General features: G+C 37.1%; 1 protein-coding gene across 3 annotated transcripts in view; it reads left to right on the top strand.

The window, feature by feature from the left end:
- The window catches only part of HS3ST5 (heparan sulfate-glucosamine 3-sulfotransferase 5), a 191,193-nt gene that overhangs the window by 95,697 nt on the left and 78,650 nt on the right, over positions 1-16,846 (top strand). For all 3 annotated transcript variants that reach the window (XM_038130906.1, XM_038130907.1, XM_038130908.1), the window contains exon 2: positions 5,284-5,491. The gene's annotated coding sequence lies outside the window, so the exon portion shown is untranslated. The remainder of the gene's footprint in view (positions 1-5,283; positions 5,492-16,846) is intronic.

The raw sequence follows: 16,846 nt of genomic DNA, 5'->3' as shown, positions 1-16,846 counted from the left end.
ACATGGATAACTGGAATATTTGGAAGCTGCAATTGAGAGGGTAAGAAACAAGACCAAAAATATATCTATCCTCCCACTGCCTAACACTAAAATAAATAAAAACTTGCCTTTGAACTCATGGAATAGGAAAGACAGTGCCATGACATAGAAGAGAAGAATCCCTTATGATGCTTTTTCAGCTTTTCACTTACAGATTGTATCAGGTATTGCATGGTAAAATGTAGTAAGCAGCTCTGAAGAGATGAAGCAGCTGATACTAATACATACACAGATGTGGAAGGTAAAAAAATCCATAGCAGTTGTCATAATATATGCTGATTTTACCCACATCCTTTTGCCCAAAAAATAATTCGTGTTATGAATAGATGTATTTAAATATATTTGAACATAAAATACATATATTATAAGAAATAAATTCATAACAAATGTCTTCTTTTTAGATATGTGTACCTTAACTGCATTCATGAAATCTTTGGACAGGGTTGTCAGTTTGTAATGTGCTGATGAGCATGTGTGAGTCCCACTGGCCCTCGTCATTTTCTCACTGTCACACAAAGCTGTTGAGGGTCACTATGTGTTGTACCCTTCCCTTCCCAGTGAGCACAGCACACCCCTGCTGCCAGGGCTGTGATATGAGTGCTGTCATAGCCCCATCCTCTCCTTGTACCCTTTTGCACTGTGCCTCCTGTAAGTGTGATGAAAGGCATCTTTCTGCACCCAGGCAGGGATGCCGGGCCACTGGCTGTTCCTTTTTCTGACCCTCAGATAAAACAGGTTTCCTGCCAAGAAAATTCACATTGGACTCGCCTCTGCAAGGGGGTCTCTCCCCAAGTGGAAATTCATAATTTATTTCCTCCAAGAACAAGTGATTTCCTCATAAAGCTGACCTATTTCTGTAGATCATGCAACAGTTTCCGCTGCTGTAGCTGTCTGCACAGTTGTGCTAATGTGCAGGATTTACATCAGTAAAGCAGCTACTCTTGTCACATGTGGCAATTTGTACTGAATAATTGTAGCAGAGCTCGTGCACAAGAACCCACGTAAAGTGTATATTGTATATATTTATTGTACATATGAAATATAGTGAATTATAGGAAAAATACATGCACTTTTGTGGTACTTTGAACAGTCCTCAGGTATAAATGAGATTTTGTGTGCTGCACATACTCCTGTTCTAGGTTACTTTGAGAATATTTGTTCATGACTATTTTATTCTTGTTTTTCTTATTAAATATTTATTGCAACACAGCCTTGTTATTTAAGACTACTGCCTCAAGAGATTTACTGCACATTTCACACATTTTTTAATGTAATTTTAGTCTGATAATTTTTTGACTCGTTATAAATTTCTCAGTGTAGACTCACTGCACTTGGTTTACACCATAGTAACATATTATACACAGTGTGGAATGCTGATCTCAGCTTTTCCCTGACAGTTAAATAGAGGAAAAAGAGGAGATTTGTGCTTATTTTGAAATGTGGACACACTAGCACAGTGCTTACCAACTTTTATTACCTTGATGCAAATTTTCACAGTCATGTTTTATCACAATGAAATTTGGGTTCAAAAGGAATTTTTTTTTTTAATGCAGGTTGCTATTATTCACCTTTTTGGTGGCAAATCATTGAGCTGTTTGAAATTCATTCTATCATGCAACCAAAATTGGAGCTAGTTTGGAACTGAAAAGCTGATGATGAGCATAGTGATGTGGTGGCCATTGTGACTTGCCATGGCTTCACTCACCTTTAAAGCATTTTGAATAACAGCTGAAAAGGTAATATGTGGCTTGTCAAAATTTGGAAGAATGGAGGGTTGTTTCCCTGAGGTATGCTTCATATTTATGCAGCAGGTGGAAAAAGCAATCTGTAAAAATTCTTCCCAAATTCCATCAGGAGCTCCTGGACTATGTGCAATCATCTCTGAAAGACTGTGCTGGAGGGCTTCCCAACACTACTGCCCCAAGGCTGTCCATCAGAAAGATTTATCCCAGAGACACAAACACTAGGAGCTCTGGCTTCTTAGAAGTTGGGGCAGGCTGTTTATTGGGATTGAACAGATGCCATAGGCTCAGAGACTTGGTGGTTTTCTGAAAATTATTTTTATGGAGCAGAGGGAAGTCAGGGGAAGCCTGAAAATGAAAATATGTGTGACTGACCATTGATTTTATTTTCTTTTTCTTTGTCCCCAGTCACACAATTGGCCCTCTCTATCTATTTTCATGACATTATGGCAAATCCATTATTTTTGTAAGGACTAACTCTGATGGTGATTTGAACCCTCCAGAGTAGCCTTGACACTTTGAGAGCTAATGCCTTCTGTCTAACTCTGTAGAAGTGTTAAGTGTGATTCAGGTCTCATGGTTTAATCTAACTCATTTGATTTTTCATTGAACTGGACAGGGTGTGGGCAGGTGACCAGATTTTGTGTATGATTTGAGGAAGAGTAACTTTCATACATATAAAGAGAAGGTCACTTACAATGTCCAAGTGTTTAGCTGTTTGCTATTTTCTAGACTTGAAAAAAAAATTTAAAAACCAAAAGAAAATAAAGTAATTGAAAATTTCTTTTTAAATTCTTCCTTGATAGGATTAGGAGACTCTTGTCTTGTTTCTATAATATTGCTTTCAGGGTGCTTCCTTTTTCAAAATCCCCTGTAGCTAATAGATTCAGAAAAGGAAACCTGTAAAACAACTCAAGTACATTATTTAAAATAAACAAACGTAATTTTCAGTAAGTCTTATTTTGGTGTGGACAAAGACTCTAGTCTTAGCTAGAGTGGATAAACACACATTGAAAATAGATAGTCACTAAACAAGATGCTTTAGTGTTCACTTTAGCATAAACAGAGACAGTTAAATTAGAAATCAAATCAGAAAAAATAATTATTACCCCATTTAATTTGATTTTTCACTTCATACATATTCATTTAAACTGTTTACAATAAATAAACTGAATATATTTGTGATCATTTATATAAAATTACATATATTGATGTTCACACATATTCCATATTGAATTGTGGCTTTTATTGGTAGATCTGTCATTCCTGAAATTTATTGTATATAATTAATGAGTCTTCATCAAATAATGGAAGATAAATTCCATCTAAGTTTGAAAACAATCTATTCCTTGTAGAAAATAAACACTATCTATTTTATAAATAAATCTACATTCTGTCAACACATTATTGACTAGTCTCCTCAAGCCTGATGGGAAACCAGTCCTTTCTGCAGATACAGGATGCCTGTAAAATGACAGGACTTTTAACATTATTCTCAGGGAGCTTGACTACTGTCCTGGAAAAATTTAAGTCATTGACTTCGTGCAATACACCTTGGAAAGAGGGAAAATATTTATATGCTGCTTTTCTCCAAAAGTGCTTTTAAATCTCCCTTCTTTTCTCTGAAACCTCAAAGGTGGTGATGATTGCCATAGCACAGCCCTTATAATGCATTGTATTTTCCTTGTGAACAACTCAGGTGAAAATCCTGTAACTCAGAGCAGGTCTTATTCATGATACATTAGGAACCCTTGAGAGCTCCCTCTTAAGGGATTTATCACATTTGTTTCCCTTACTGTCTCTGTCACACATAGGAGTGATAACAAACACTGTTTGGATCTAATGCTACAATCTATATCTCTAAATATCGCTGGCATCAAATAATCAGACCATTATGATTTTCAAAGTCTCATTCACACAACTGAGAGACAAGTTCATTGTCTTCTTCTTCATGTGACTATTAATACCCCCCCAGGGAGAGCTTATAGGTTCACAGAGGCGTTTTCTAGTGTTTGTTTGTTTGTTTGCTTTCCAGAGCCAACTTATTAGCTCTCAAAGATACTGTACATGATACTGGCACGATTTCTCAGAGCAGTAGTTGAGATGTTTTATTAGGTATTTCAGCTGAACATTTACTCTCTGAAACTGAGCTATCCAAAGAGGGCTTTTGGGATTCTATCAATTCGGTCTAATGTATGAGCTCGAATTATTGTATCATTATAATATGCTGCTTGGTGTCTTTTGCCATTGATTTGCTTACATTTTTTAAATTGCTCAATCAGAAGCCATTTATCTGATAAATTATTAATGAATAAATGTTTGTGATGGAAAAACAAAATACTCAGCATTGCAAATCATGTATCCTACAGGCAACAGCAGTCAGAAGTAAACTGCTCTTGAGCCAAGTGGTTTATGCAAGGTAGATGGAAATTATATGTTGAAATAAACACTTCATTGCAAAGAAAGGATGGCTGCTAGTCTCCTAGACTTTTACAAGATTCTTGTACATTTGTACATTCTTTCATAGGTACAAAATTTAATTTCAAGCTCGCAAAGACATCTGTACTTTTTAGATTCCAACCATACTGCAAAGGTGTTCAGACTGGTCATTCTTTGCAATATTTTGTAGAAACCTTTTGATTTAATGTTGATCCTCTACTCACAAGTATTTTTTCCCAGCTAACAGAATAATTGCAGAGTTAATGCCTTTTGGCAGGTCATATTGACATTGATGATTTTGAGGGCTTAACTGTATTCCAAATTCCGTGGGACTTGATTTACTTTGAAGGAAAGTAGATATGTTCATGCCTGAAGCTAGAAATTGTAGTATGGGGTTTGCAATTAAATACCATAGTCATGTTTGTCTCCATGCCCCACGTCTTCAGTATGGAGGCATAGTTAGATTATTAAAAAACCCTAAAAAACCACAGAAAATAAAAAAAAAGACACGATCATCTAAACAATTCTCACTAAATGCTGTTACCATTTTCTCCAGATGTGTTTGGCATTGTTCTCAGTATAAAAGTACTTTTTCCAGTGATTTACAAAATGGCTGCAAAATACATTTCTGGTCAATGTCAAGGGCAGAGTAGCAGTAGCACGAGCAATATATTACCTCTTTCCAGTAAATATCTAACATTCCTTTTCTTGTAACTCACTTAAAGTAAGCATAATTAGCCATTTTCTGTCATTAAGTATGACTTTTGTTTGGGGCTTAGTATTGTGAAATGCCTTTGTTGTAATTTTCCTTCCCCCTTGCCCTTCCTTTCTAATCTGTGCTCCAGATTCCAGGCTGCCAATGTTTACAAGATACTGACACAGTACTTCCAGAAACATGACCTGACATGCACTACCTCTGGGGCCCTACTGCAAAGAGTTTCTTTTCTTAAACAGGGAAACTGAGGTTTTGGGTTCTTTCAGTTCTTTGGTTTGGCTTGTTGGGTTGTTTGTTTTTGGTTTTTTTTTTATTTTCAAATATACAGCATCTTCTCTTCTTGTACAGGCTCAGCAAGTTGTACATCATTTTGGCAGAGATGTCTGATCTTTCCATCTGCATACCTGGAGGTGCTTTATTCCCTGAATGGTCTTTTCAGTAACCACTAAACTCTTCTTGGGACTGAACTTTGGAACAGATGAGTTAAATCCTTCTGGAATGTTCTTCATCAGACATAGACGTACTGGACTTTCTGGATGTGCCTAAGGACACAAAGGTTAGTGTCTTCCTTAAAAGTCTCAGGTTTCAGGACTGTTTCATTTCGTCTTTAGCACCAGGGACTATGTTTCAATTTGTTGCTTGAACAGGGACACAGATGAGTAAAATGGTGATTAACACAACATATACGTACCTGAGATCATGCTTTTAACTGCCTCATAAATAAATGTGCTTAGTGAACTCAGGCAACCTAAAGGCTTCTAAATGACCAGCTGGCCATCAAGAGAAAGCTATGCCCATGCTCTGAGCTTAATTGTCATTAACCATTTTTGTGACATTTCTTCTAGACTTGTGTTTAGTGCATTTTAACCACTCTCACTTGATTTACAACCTGTAAAACGGGGACGATATTCTATTTTGTTCATGAGATGGTTCTTCTTTACAGAAGTGGGGATCAGAGAGTTTGTTTAACTGTGTGCTTGATTGTTTTAGATGGCATGTAGGTTTCAGAGGAATTCCAAGACATTCATAGCATGTTGGAAAAAATTAATTTCTTCTTAATGGCAGCTATTTATATTCTGGAAACTGTGAGATTTTGATAATATGCTTTGTCTACCCTTTGGTTTCTCTTAAAATATTATATAATCTGCTGACATTATTCTGACACTACTCTCGCTACACCTCAGGAAATCAACCTTGACCAGAACAATTCACTGACATAATTTTTCTATGGTATGATTGAAAACATAGAAGAAATAATTTTGTAAGCAGATACATGCTCAGAAAGGTGGTAGAATGTGTGTGGGCATATGTGCTCATCAAGTCATGTCTCAGACACATAACTGACAAGGAAAGTAGCAAGATCATAAAGATACATCAGGATTTTCAGCACTAATCATAACATTACAAAAAACAACTATGTTTATAATGATGTGGATCATGCTATGAGCAGTAGAGAAAAAAGTGAACAATCACATAACCTTGATTTTATTCTATGATTGCCATCTGTTTTTTTCATTTTTTTGCAGAATATTCTTCAGGATTAATGCTCTATCTGGGCTTGGGGGAAGAGGGTTAAAAGTTCTTTTCAGTTTCATTCTGTCAACTTCATCCTATTTCATATGGACATTGAAAAAAAAAAACCCTAGTTTTACAGATACTACTTTTTCCTATTAAGCATCTCCAATTAAATCTATTAAAATCTATTAAAATTATTTCAGGAAACCTATTGGCTAAAGCAGACAGAGTTCAAACTTGATGTAACTAAACTGTATGAATTGAGTTCTACTTTTTCTTTTTTTTTGTGGAGGGATTCTAGTGCTATCATCTGAATAATAGCTTTCTAATCAATCTTCCTCTGTCTGCTACCCTAGCTAGCATTTGAGTTTGTATTCTAAACACCAACTCCCTGTATAAAATAAACAAAAGATAAAAATATCAACCCTCATCAAAAAGAAGTTTGCCCATTGGCACCAAATATCTACTCCAGATAGCAGGAGGAGAAAAAACAAACAAAAAACCCAACACAGTTTTATTTTATCTAAGTTCTATTGAAGTTACAGAGAATCTTTGTAACAGACTTCAGTAGGAACAAGAACATGAATATAAAAATACAGACTACATTTAAAAGCAGAAGGTTAGAAGAGTTGCAAGATTGTACAAAGTTTGCTGTGTGGAGGAGAGCTGTGTTAGTTCTGTGAGGTGCCCTCAATGTGACACCTTAATATTTTCCAAGAAAGTAAAATTGATATAAGAGCATATGTTATAACTTTATTATGTGGACTTTTTAAATGATATTACATCCTTTATACTTGTGTGTGTGTGTACTATGAGGTGAATGAATATCTCAGTTGCAGAATTAAAATGCCAAATGTGTTGTGAACTCTATCTTCCTGCACTGTATGTTTGTGCTTGGGAGGTTTGTGTAATATGTCTGTGTGTGACTGATAAATAAACATAAAGGACAGGATTATGGGTTTGGCTAGCTCAGCATTGTTGTTGATAGAACCTTGTTGTTTTAGGACAGGTAATGCTGGAAGATAGGATCCTAGGATGGTTTAGGATGGAAGGGATCTTATAGATCATCAGCAGCAACCCCCCTGCCATGGGTAGGGACACCTTCCGCTAGACCAGGCTGCCAAAGCCTCATCCAGCCTGGCCTTGATTATAATAGCATGGGTGTCCACAACTTCTCTGGGCAACCTCTGCCACTACTTCACCACTTTGAATAAAGAATTTCCTCCCAACATCTAATCTAAACCTACCCTCTTTCAGGTTAAAGCCATTGCCCCTTGTCCTGTCACTATCTGCCAATATAAAAATTCCCTCTTCTTCCTTTATATAAACCCTCTTAAGGTACTGGAAAGCTGCTATGTGGTCTCCCAGAAGCCTTGTCTTCTCCAGGCTTAGCAACACTGAGTTCTCTTAGCCTGTCTTCACAGGGGTGGTTCTCCATCATTGTAATCACCTTTGTGGCTCTCCTCTGGACCTGCTCCAGCAGTCCTTTCTTGTGCTGAGGACTCTGGACCTGGATGCAGAGCTCAGGTGGGGCCTCACAAGGGCAGAGCTGAGGATAACCACCTCCCTTGGCCTGCTGCTGACCTTTCTCTTTTGAAGCAGTCACAGGATGTGTTTGGCCTTCTGGGCAGTGAGAGCACACTGTTGGCTCATGTCCAGTTTTTCCTCTATGAGAACCCCCCAAGTCCTTCTCCACAGGGCTGCTCTCAATGAGTTTTTCTCCCAGTATTTATATCCAGTGCAACTTGCACTTGGACTTGTACTTCTTGAGGTTAAGTATACTCCACATCTTTCACTTTGCTTACAGTATTGCTACTAAAGCATACATTCAGTAACACCAATATATAAATTTGGATATAAAATGGTGTAAAAAAAATTTGTTTTATTTTTCATTTTTGTGGATTTCATGGTTAATGAAAAATGTTACAAACATTATTTGATAGATTGGAGAACAAACTGTCTTTGACAGGTAATAGACATGTTTGTTTAAACAGCACAAATCAAAATGAATAAGCTAAATTGTCTGACTGACTGTAAAATCAGTGGAGTTCTACCTGTCCAAATTTTCCATGGTTGATTTTTGTTACTCGTTGAATTTTATCAAAGATGTGCAAGTAGATTTATACACAAGGCATGCAAAATCTTAGGTAGCAAAAGTAAGAAATTTCCCTGATATAAATGACGGTTATACTGAATTGAGTACCTATATTGTACATTTAATGGGTGGGGGGGGGGGAAGGCTTGTGAACTGGGAACATTTGGCATAACCTGAGATTTAAAACTGATCCTGGAGATTTTGTGCTAAGCCTACAGCATACAGACTATATCCTGGAGACTACAACTTCCTCCCAGAGGTTGGGAGGAGAGTCCCCTGACACAGGAAAGACTAAATTCTGCCCTTCCATGTCCTAGGAGGTTGAATTAATGTGTGGAAACAAAAATGTCTTCTGTCAAATATATTTTGTGACAAAAAAACCCAGAAGTGATCTATCCACCATTTGAGAAGTAGGTCAGAGCTGTGAATTGTAATCTGAAGCAACAAGACTGAAACTCAGCATAAGGCCCCTTAAGATCCAGGAAAACAGGTTGTGTCTAAGATATGTCTGCATCCTTGTCATCACCTTTGCCTGTCTCATTGGTCCTCATGAGAACCGCCTTTCACACGAGAGTGACCTCATCTTCCTCTCAGCCACCTCTTCTTATTAGAAAGCATAAAGCTGCATACATCTATCTGTTACAGCAAAACAAGGCTTAGGCATGAGTTTGATCCCTGGCTCCTGCTCATCCATCCAATCTATTCACTTCTTTCCATGGTTTTCCCCACAGTCCCATTCAAGGCACGATAGATTTCAGGGAGCAGGTAGGGAAGGGACAGTTTCCAAGAAGCAGCTAAGAATACAGACACCTTTTTTTGGAGGTAGAGAGACAGGGTCACCCAAACTCTGGGCAAGAGAATTAGTCCTGGTTTGTTTAACTTAGAAACACACACCCTGCCAAGTGTTGCAAAGCCCAGGCCCCCACTGACTCCAGTGGGAGCACAGACATCTTTTATTGTAAATGTTTTCACTAGTCAAGGCTTAAAAGACAGAGAATTTGAGGAGAAAAAGCTGAGACATCTCCTCTTCCATTCTGAGCTCTTAAAGAGGATGTAATGAAGAGTATTTGCAGTATGTATTGCTTTCACACAGTGGAAAACGATTGCTCAGACAACTACTGTGGCCTCTAATCCTTATCCCCAGGGCCTTTTTCTTTTTTTTTTTTTTTTTCTTTGATGTCATTTCTGGCTTTAATGAGATAAAGAACTCACATGAATGAAGTTATGTTTACCATGCTACTCTTGTGGCAGAAGTTTATCCCTGTATCTTGTAAACTCATGGTCTTTTGCTTTCTTTTGTATATAGTCTTTTCTGGACAGTTTCAATATGAATTTACCTTAGTAGCATGTTAGACATCACATCTATTAGCTGATTCTGACATCTGTCATACAATTTCCTCCCATACAAATTTAAAAATTTGTAAACATGGATTTTTTCAGTTAAAAAATGATGAGAGAGATATGATGATAAGCTTTAACAGTATAATAATTGAATAATTAAAGCATAAAGCCATAAATTATAGGCACTTTGTCCCTTCTATTAAAAAGGTGAATATCAAGAAGTTTTTCAAGAGGTAGCAAAGGATATATGGCTTTCCCTCTCTCAATAATTTAATTCATGTAAGATTTAAAAAATATTTGATTTAAGAAAATGTGGGCATTTTTACTTACTTGGAAAAAAAGCATTTTAAACAGCAGGATGTAATTTCAGACTATTTGCAGTCAAGAGGCCTCTGCTGAGCAAAATACTCATTCAATTTAGGAATGCAGATTATAATAATTTTCCTATCTCCCTCACAGCAGGATTCCTGCCATCGTTTTGCAAACCCACAGGTTGCAGTATTGAATGACTAGCTAACTTCAGTTTCAGGTAACACACGCTTTAAACGTATTCTCATTAGCTCAACTTAGTTATAATGCAAAGCTGCTTAGTTTCACCAAGTGAAATGGGATACACTTAAATTGCCTCATCTAATATAATACTCCTTAATACATGCAAAGTGGTTTATGATGGCAAAGCTTGTAGAGCATGAAAATCGGCAGGGAAAGTAAGGTTTTCTGGCTAAAATTGTCAAAAAGAAGTCCTATTTTATATCATTTCTTTTTAAAGAGATTAAGAACGAGGAAAGACAGATTGGAGTAAAAAATAATCAGTCTAGAAAAATGCAAATTAATACATTAACCTTATAATATATCAGCTCTACCAAACAAGAAAATTATCAACTAAAGCTGTTCTTCCAGTAATATCCTTTGCACTGTAAAATTAAATGTAAAATACACAGTGTCCAAAATGTATTGCAGTAAGAAACAATATTCTTCATTCTATCTATTTTATGCAGGAAGTTTTATATTGTACACAATGTTTCCATTTTCTAGTATTACAGCAATATCCAGTTTGGTGTGGCTGTATTAATTTGCAAGGTCTTTTTAATTTCAGACAGGGCCAAAGAATTACTTATCTCTCTTCCTCCTTTAAATGCTGAGTGAATATACCCCAATCTTGTATACCTTGCAGACAAAAAAATCTGGTTTCAATAGGACCCCAGAAAAACTGGTAACATCATTTGCTTTTTTTCCCAATATCCTGCACCTGCAGTCTGACCATAGGACTATAAATCCTTTCCCTACATCCCTTTCCAATACTTCCAGAAAACTCCAGAGAGGTGCTAAGCTGCTACAGGCTTTGCAGATGACACCCAAGTGTATATCTCACTTTCTGCAGATGTAACCAGAGCCATCATAAAGATGTTGCACTGCCTGGAGGAAAATAGCTCCTGGAGAAGAGCATCTGGCTGAGAATAAATTTGGGTGAGATCCAGACAATACTGGTTGAAAGACAGAAATGATCCAGGCAGCCAGTTGAGCAAGATTCCTATGTTCATGCCTTAAGCATTAGTTTGCAATGAGGCTGTTCATATCCTTGGAAAAAGGCAGGATAAGCACATTGCTCAGCTGTGGCCCCAGAGAATGAACCAAGAACTCTTCACAGTCCAGTTAAAAGCATCTGCAACACACTTTTTTCAGTCTGTGCTAATTATCACTTTGCTTAAAATATGAGGCAGCAAAACCAACAAAATCTAGAAAATGCTCACACACCTCCGAGAAGAAGGTCTAGCCACAAAGATCTCTGCTTCATTTCTACAACTCACTGTATCCAGGGTTGTTTGGCTCTTCACAGTAAGAGAACATTGCTCCTGCAGTGCAGTGTCTCCAAGGCTCCTGTTTGCACCAGGATAGTAAGCACTGATCTTGTTCTCAAAGGTACAGCCATTTTGGGTCTCTTGATATCCACAATTGCTTTTTCATTTTCTGCAAATGGACAGCTTCTACAAGAAACAATCTGAAACCTTCTGAGCAAAGAGGGTTCCTGAGGGAGGTTAATGATCCCCTTATGGTTATGCAGTGAGCTTTTAGGGTCTGTACATACTGCAGAAGCCTTTCAGCAAAAAATTTACTTCCAGAGATCTTGTATGTCTGCTTAAATTAAGACTTCTACTCTTGGTGGCAAAAAGGTTAAAAATGGGTGATTTAAACTCTGAGAGGTCATACAAACATCTTTCATCAGGGATGTTTCGGGATACAACAGCTCCTACAGTAACAAATAACTGGCAAGTAGAGATGAAAGCATACATTAAAACTATAAACAAGTAATGTACAATGAAAACACACAACTGAAGAAGCCACACACAATACTTCTGGGAAAGCAGGAATCCGATTTCAAGATGGAGCTGGTCTTTGAACAAGGTCACAAACACTGATGAAAAGTTATGAATGTCTTATGAAGGAGAAGTAACTGTAAAACTGTTGGTAGTCACTGTAAAAACCTTGAACCTTCTACCTGGAAGCATTATCATTTTTTTACTCAGTTTCCTCAACAGGGAGCAGAAAAAGGCACCCTGGGGTCTTTTTCTTGAGGAGTTTGCTGGTGTAATCAGTCACCTACAGTTTAGTCCCCTAGATTTTCTGAGGTCACAATATGACCAAGTAAGATGCGCTCCTCTAAATGTTTCCCTTGTATTTCTTCCAGTTCACATTCAGGAGTAAGGAAGAATAAAATAACAGTACAGATCTTCAGCTTTTTGCCTTTCTTACTGATGATTGCATAGTTTTGGTTTTTGGGGGATACTTGTCAGAAATTTCTGTCTCAAAAGCAAAGATGTATTCGGAGAGTACTCAAGTCATCCTGTTAATTTTCCATGCATGTTTTGCATATATGAACTGGACCATTGATCTTGATTGGTTAATCCTTGGGCCTCATAGGGAAAATACATTCCTAGAACATTTTCCTCCTGGTAATGCCTTCCTTGTAATCTCTTGTTGGCTCACCAGCTGTGCTGCTTATCACAGCTTCATTCACTTTTTGAAAACTCTTTAAAATGTTCTCCATAAAAAGCTGTGTAGAAAACAGTACATGCCTGTGAAACACTTGTAGGAGCATGTAGTTATTGGGAGGAATAAAATAAAAAATGCAAAGCTACTATTCAATTGGTATGTGCACAGCCATGCTGTACTTATTGCCATCATGAATAAAGCATTTGTTTTGCTAAGTTGTACGTGTATTCCTAGAGGGGTGCTTAAAAGACAGAGCTTGTTAGAGAAGTCATGTAAATGCAGAATTTCTCCTGTTTCAGTGTTCAAATCATAAGGTGTAATCATAAATCCTGACAGCAGTCTGACCAGCTAAAAGGGCACACGGGACTCCACTAGAAATCTGGGAATTTCTTTTCTGTGACCAGCTCCTCTAAGGAATGAACTGCCAGCCAATCCATGTCACGGTCTAGTGGTGTTGTCCCTCCTAAAATGCCCTGTCACTGCAAGAAGTCCCAGCAGAGACAGGGCAGTGAACACTCTAAAACACTTTCTGATCAACCTCTGCCTCCTGAAGCCTTTGCAAATCAGAAGCTGCAGTGTGAACATTCGTTCTCGAGGGGATATAATGAAAGCTGACATGCTTTGATCTGCTAGGAGACTCACAGGAAATACTGCCATAAAAATACTGGGTTCCCTGGGGACTTTATGCTTGTTGCTTTGGTTGGTGCTTTTTCTATATTTTTAACTGTTACTTGAAAGCTTAAATCATTCTTCCTTCCCTAAAAGAGAGTTCCCAACCCAATTGCAAGGTGTGTATACTAAAGCTTGCCAAATGCCTTCTGTGTCCTTTCTCATTGTTCTGGTAGATGGTGGCATTTTCTCTCCTTTATTAGTTTGCTGGTATCTTGATGAAGATCAAGAAAACTACTGTCTTAATGGGCTTGACAAAGTGATTCCTACTTTAACAGCTTTTGCGTCAAATACATCTTAATATTTCAAATATACAAGTATATTTACGAAAATTTAATTGGAAGATACTTTTTACTTACTAATGCAAAAGGAAAAAAAAACCTAAATATCTTTCTTTTGCTTATTTTTTAATTTACTGTTCTAGCTAACTTTTATGTTTTGTAGCACAAATGGTATTCTCTGATTTTTCCTCCTTGAAGGTTAATGTGCATTGAAGTGAAGTAGTAATGACATTTTCTTTCCATAAAGCCCTCCCTTTTACAGCTGCATAAATTGTGTGATTCCATCACGTGGTAATATATACATATTTCTATGTGGATATCTGTTGGAACTTTGAGAGTGCCAGTTACACCTTCATGAAGTCAAAAGGCTTACCATAAAAAAAAGTTTGGATGTTTGCTATTTTAACATCTTGTGGATGTAGCATTCTAAAACTATGCAAATTCATACAACGGATAGAACTTTCTGATGACATTTTCTTTGTCCAATGTTTTGTAACACTAAGTTATTCCTAAATTATCTCCTTAAGAACAAAAGTCAATGTTCTCATATATGCTTAAGGATTATTGGCATGGTACTAGAAGGATGCAAATACCTGAAGTATAATACAAGCAGAATCTGAATAGAGAAACCCATCATTTGAAGATTCACAAGCATCTCAGCTTGCAAAAAAGCTTGTCACTTCAAATTCTGTCGTCACCCAACTCAGAAGCATTGCTGTACTGTCTGTGCTGTGTATCCAGCTAATTCTTGCCTTCCACAGGCTGTTCAGATTTCACAAGACAGGTATCTCCAAAAACTTGTGTTCTGCATTGTTTGGACAGTAAGAGTTTCTTAGTAATCTTGTGATTCTCACCTGAGAGAAAATGGACAAGTTTTTCTTGGTTTGAAGGCTTTAATTAGGAAAAAAAATTGAATGGAGACTGAATTGTAAAATTTATGTCTCATTTCCAGAGGTAATCCACACCCGAGTCTGCTTCCTAACCTCAAATCAGCAGAGATTGTGAAGCCATAAGATAATATATAGAAAGTGTATTCACTAAAATACTTCAGTTTTCACTGACTTGTGCTCATGCATTTACATTCTTATGTTATCATGGATAGAAATGATGTTCAGTGGTAAATGGAAGAAAAACACGGAAAATAAATGGGCCGTGCATTTTATCCACTCCTACTTACTGTTCCATATCAAAAATGCTTATTTAATATTTCAGATCCCTGAACATCTTAAATCTGTGGATGTTTAGAAAAAAGGCTTTTCTACTTTAGCAAAATTCAAAATGTCACAGGAAAATCACCCCATTTGTGATTCAGTTTAAAAGACTTGGTACTTCTCAATTTCATGTTCTAAAAATGGCATGGATCTGAAGTTTATTTTCTTCATATCTTCTCTTAAAAAAACCCTCCAAACAACTGGAAAAATTGCCCAACCTAAATAGCTATTCCTTTCCTCACATATATCAGAGATTTTAAGTCATTTTCAGAAGTTATTATAGCTTCCTCCAATCCTCTTATTCTCAGTAACTCTTGGAACCTGGCAGCTCAATCAGGTGTGAAAAATAATCTAATTTTCATAAGCACACTAAATATGTTGGAAGTTGGGTTTTCTGTAAATAGATGACATCAAATATTCTTTTCTTTTTTTTATTTTTAGATCAATATTCATTCCAAGATAGTTGCACTACCTACAAATGGCAGTGAACTTACATAGAGAACTGAAGCATTTTTGTGCTTATACAAACTGTGCTGGAGACTTGAAGACATGCATTTGGAATCTTTGTCCCTGTTTCTGAATATCATGACTCTTTATTTAGAATATGACTATATCTCAAACTAAAAATAAAATAAGGAAACATTTTCCTATCTTTTTTTCCCCCCTCACAAACTGCATAGATCTCACAGGCCCAAACTTGAATTGTACAATCTGTTCCTTGGCCTCATTGGAGGGACCGAGGAGTTTTCCTGCCTACAAGCATAAGCATGTAGCAGAAGTCTCTAAATTGAGAACTTGCTCATTTTAAGCTGATTTTGTAATCAGAAGCCCAGATCTGAATCACATTCTGGAAACATTTGTCTCTTGGCACTGATCACAGGGAGAGTTTAAGGTGACTTCAGCTCCCAACTTCGGCATTTTGCTGAGAAAGTCATCATGATGCAGAGTGAATCCAGATCCTAATGCTGCCATATTGTCAATCCAGATTCCACATGAAACCTGGTCGTAGCCAAAGGGGATAGAAGCTATGTATTTGACCCCAAGCACATAGATATTCTTCTCAGACCCTTTGTCAAAAACTTGCCAGAATGTTTAACCTTGGAAAATAAGGACATATGGAAATATTGACACAGCCTTGAAAGCTATAGCTCAAACGTGTCTGCAGTAAAATGTATTAAGCTTGTAGCTTTGACACAAGAATTGGATGATGCATATCTCAATGAATACAAGAGATCTTTTCCTTTGAAACTCCAGACAGCAATGCTCGATCTCTGCAAAGCTTAACAATATATAAATAGCTCTTTGTCACTTTCATGAATGCTTGTTTACAAACCCCTCAATCCCACTGAATGCAAATAAAAATTGACAGGTAACACTGTAATTGAAGGTGCACGTGTATATGGTGCAGTGCTTGTTTATTTGTGCAATGTTGTGCTGGGCTGTGCCAAACACAATGGAAAAAATGGAACCATTGCAGTCATTTTAGCAAGTTATTTGGCTGCATGTTTGATGTGATCTACTTCTGGGTCTCGTGAATGCATTCAGCTTTACTTGTTAACCAGCAAAACATTATTTATTAATGACTTCTTCATGCTTTATTAAGCCTAATGTCAAAACACCTCGGTGGGACTCAAGGCATGTTCTCTCTTTGTATTAAACCCGTCTAAAGAAAATGAAAAATTATGCATCAAAGCTGCAGATAAAACCCAGTAGATATCCTTTCAATTTCTCTTGATCCTGGCAGATGATGGTTCTGAATATTTGTGAAAGCACAGCATTTGATTGTATGCTGGCTTAAATTGAAGCAT

This window comes from Motacilla alba, chromosome 3 (assembly GCF_015832195.1).
Source record: "Motacilla alba alba isolate MOTALB_02 chromosome 3, Motacilla_alba_V1.0_pri, whole genome shotgun sequence".
Lineage (NCBI taxonomy): Eukaryota > Metazoa > Chordata > Aves > Passeriformes > Motacillidae > Motacilla > Motacilla alba.
Note: the sequence above shows the minus strand (reverse complement) of the source record. Positions and strands in the feature narration are given on the sequence as shown.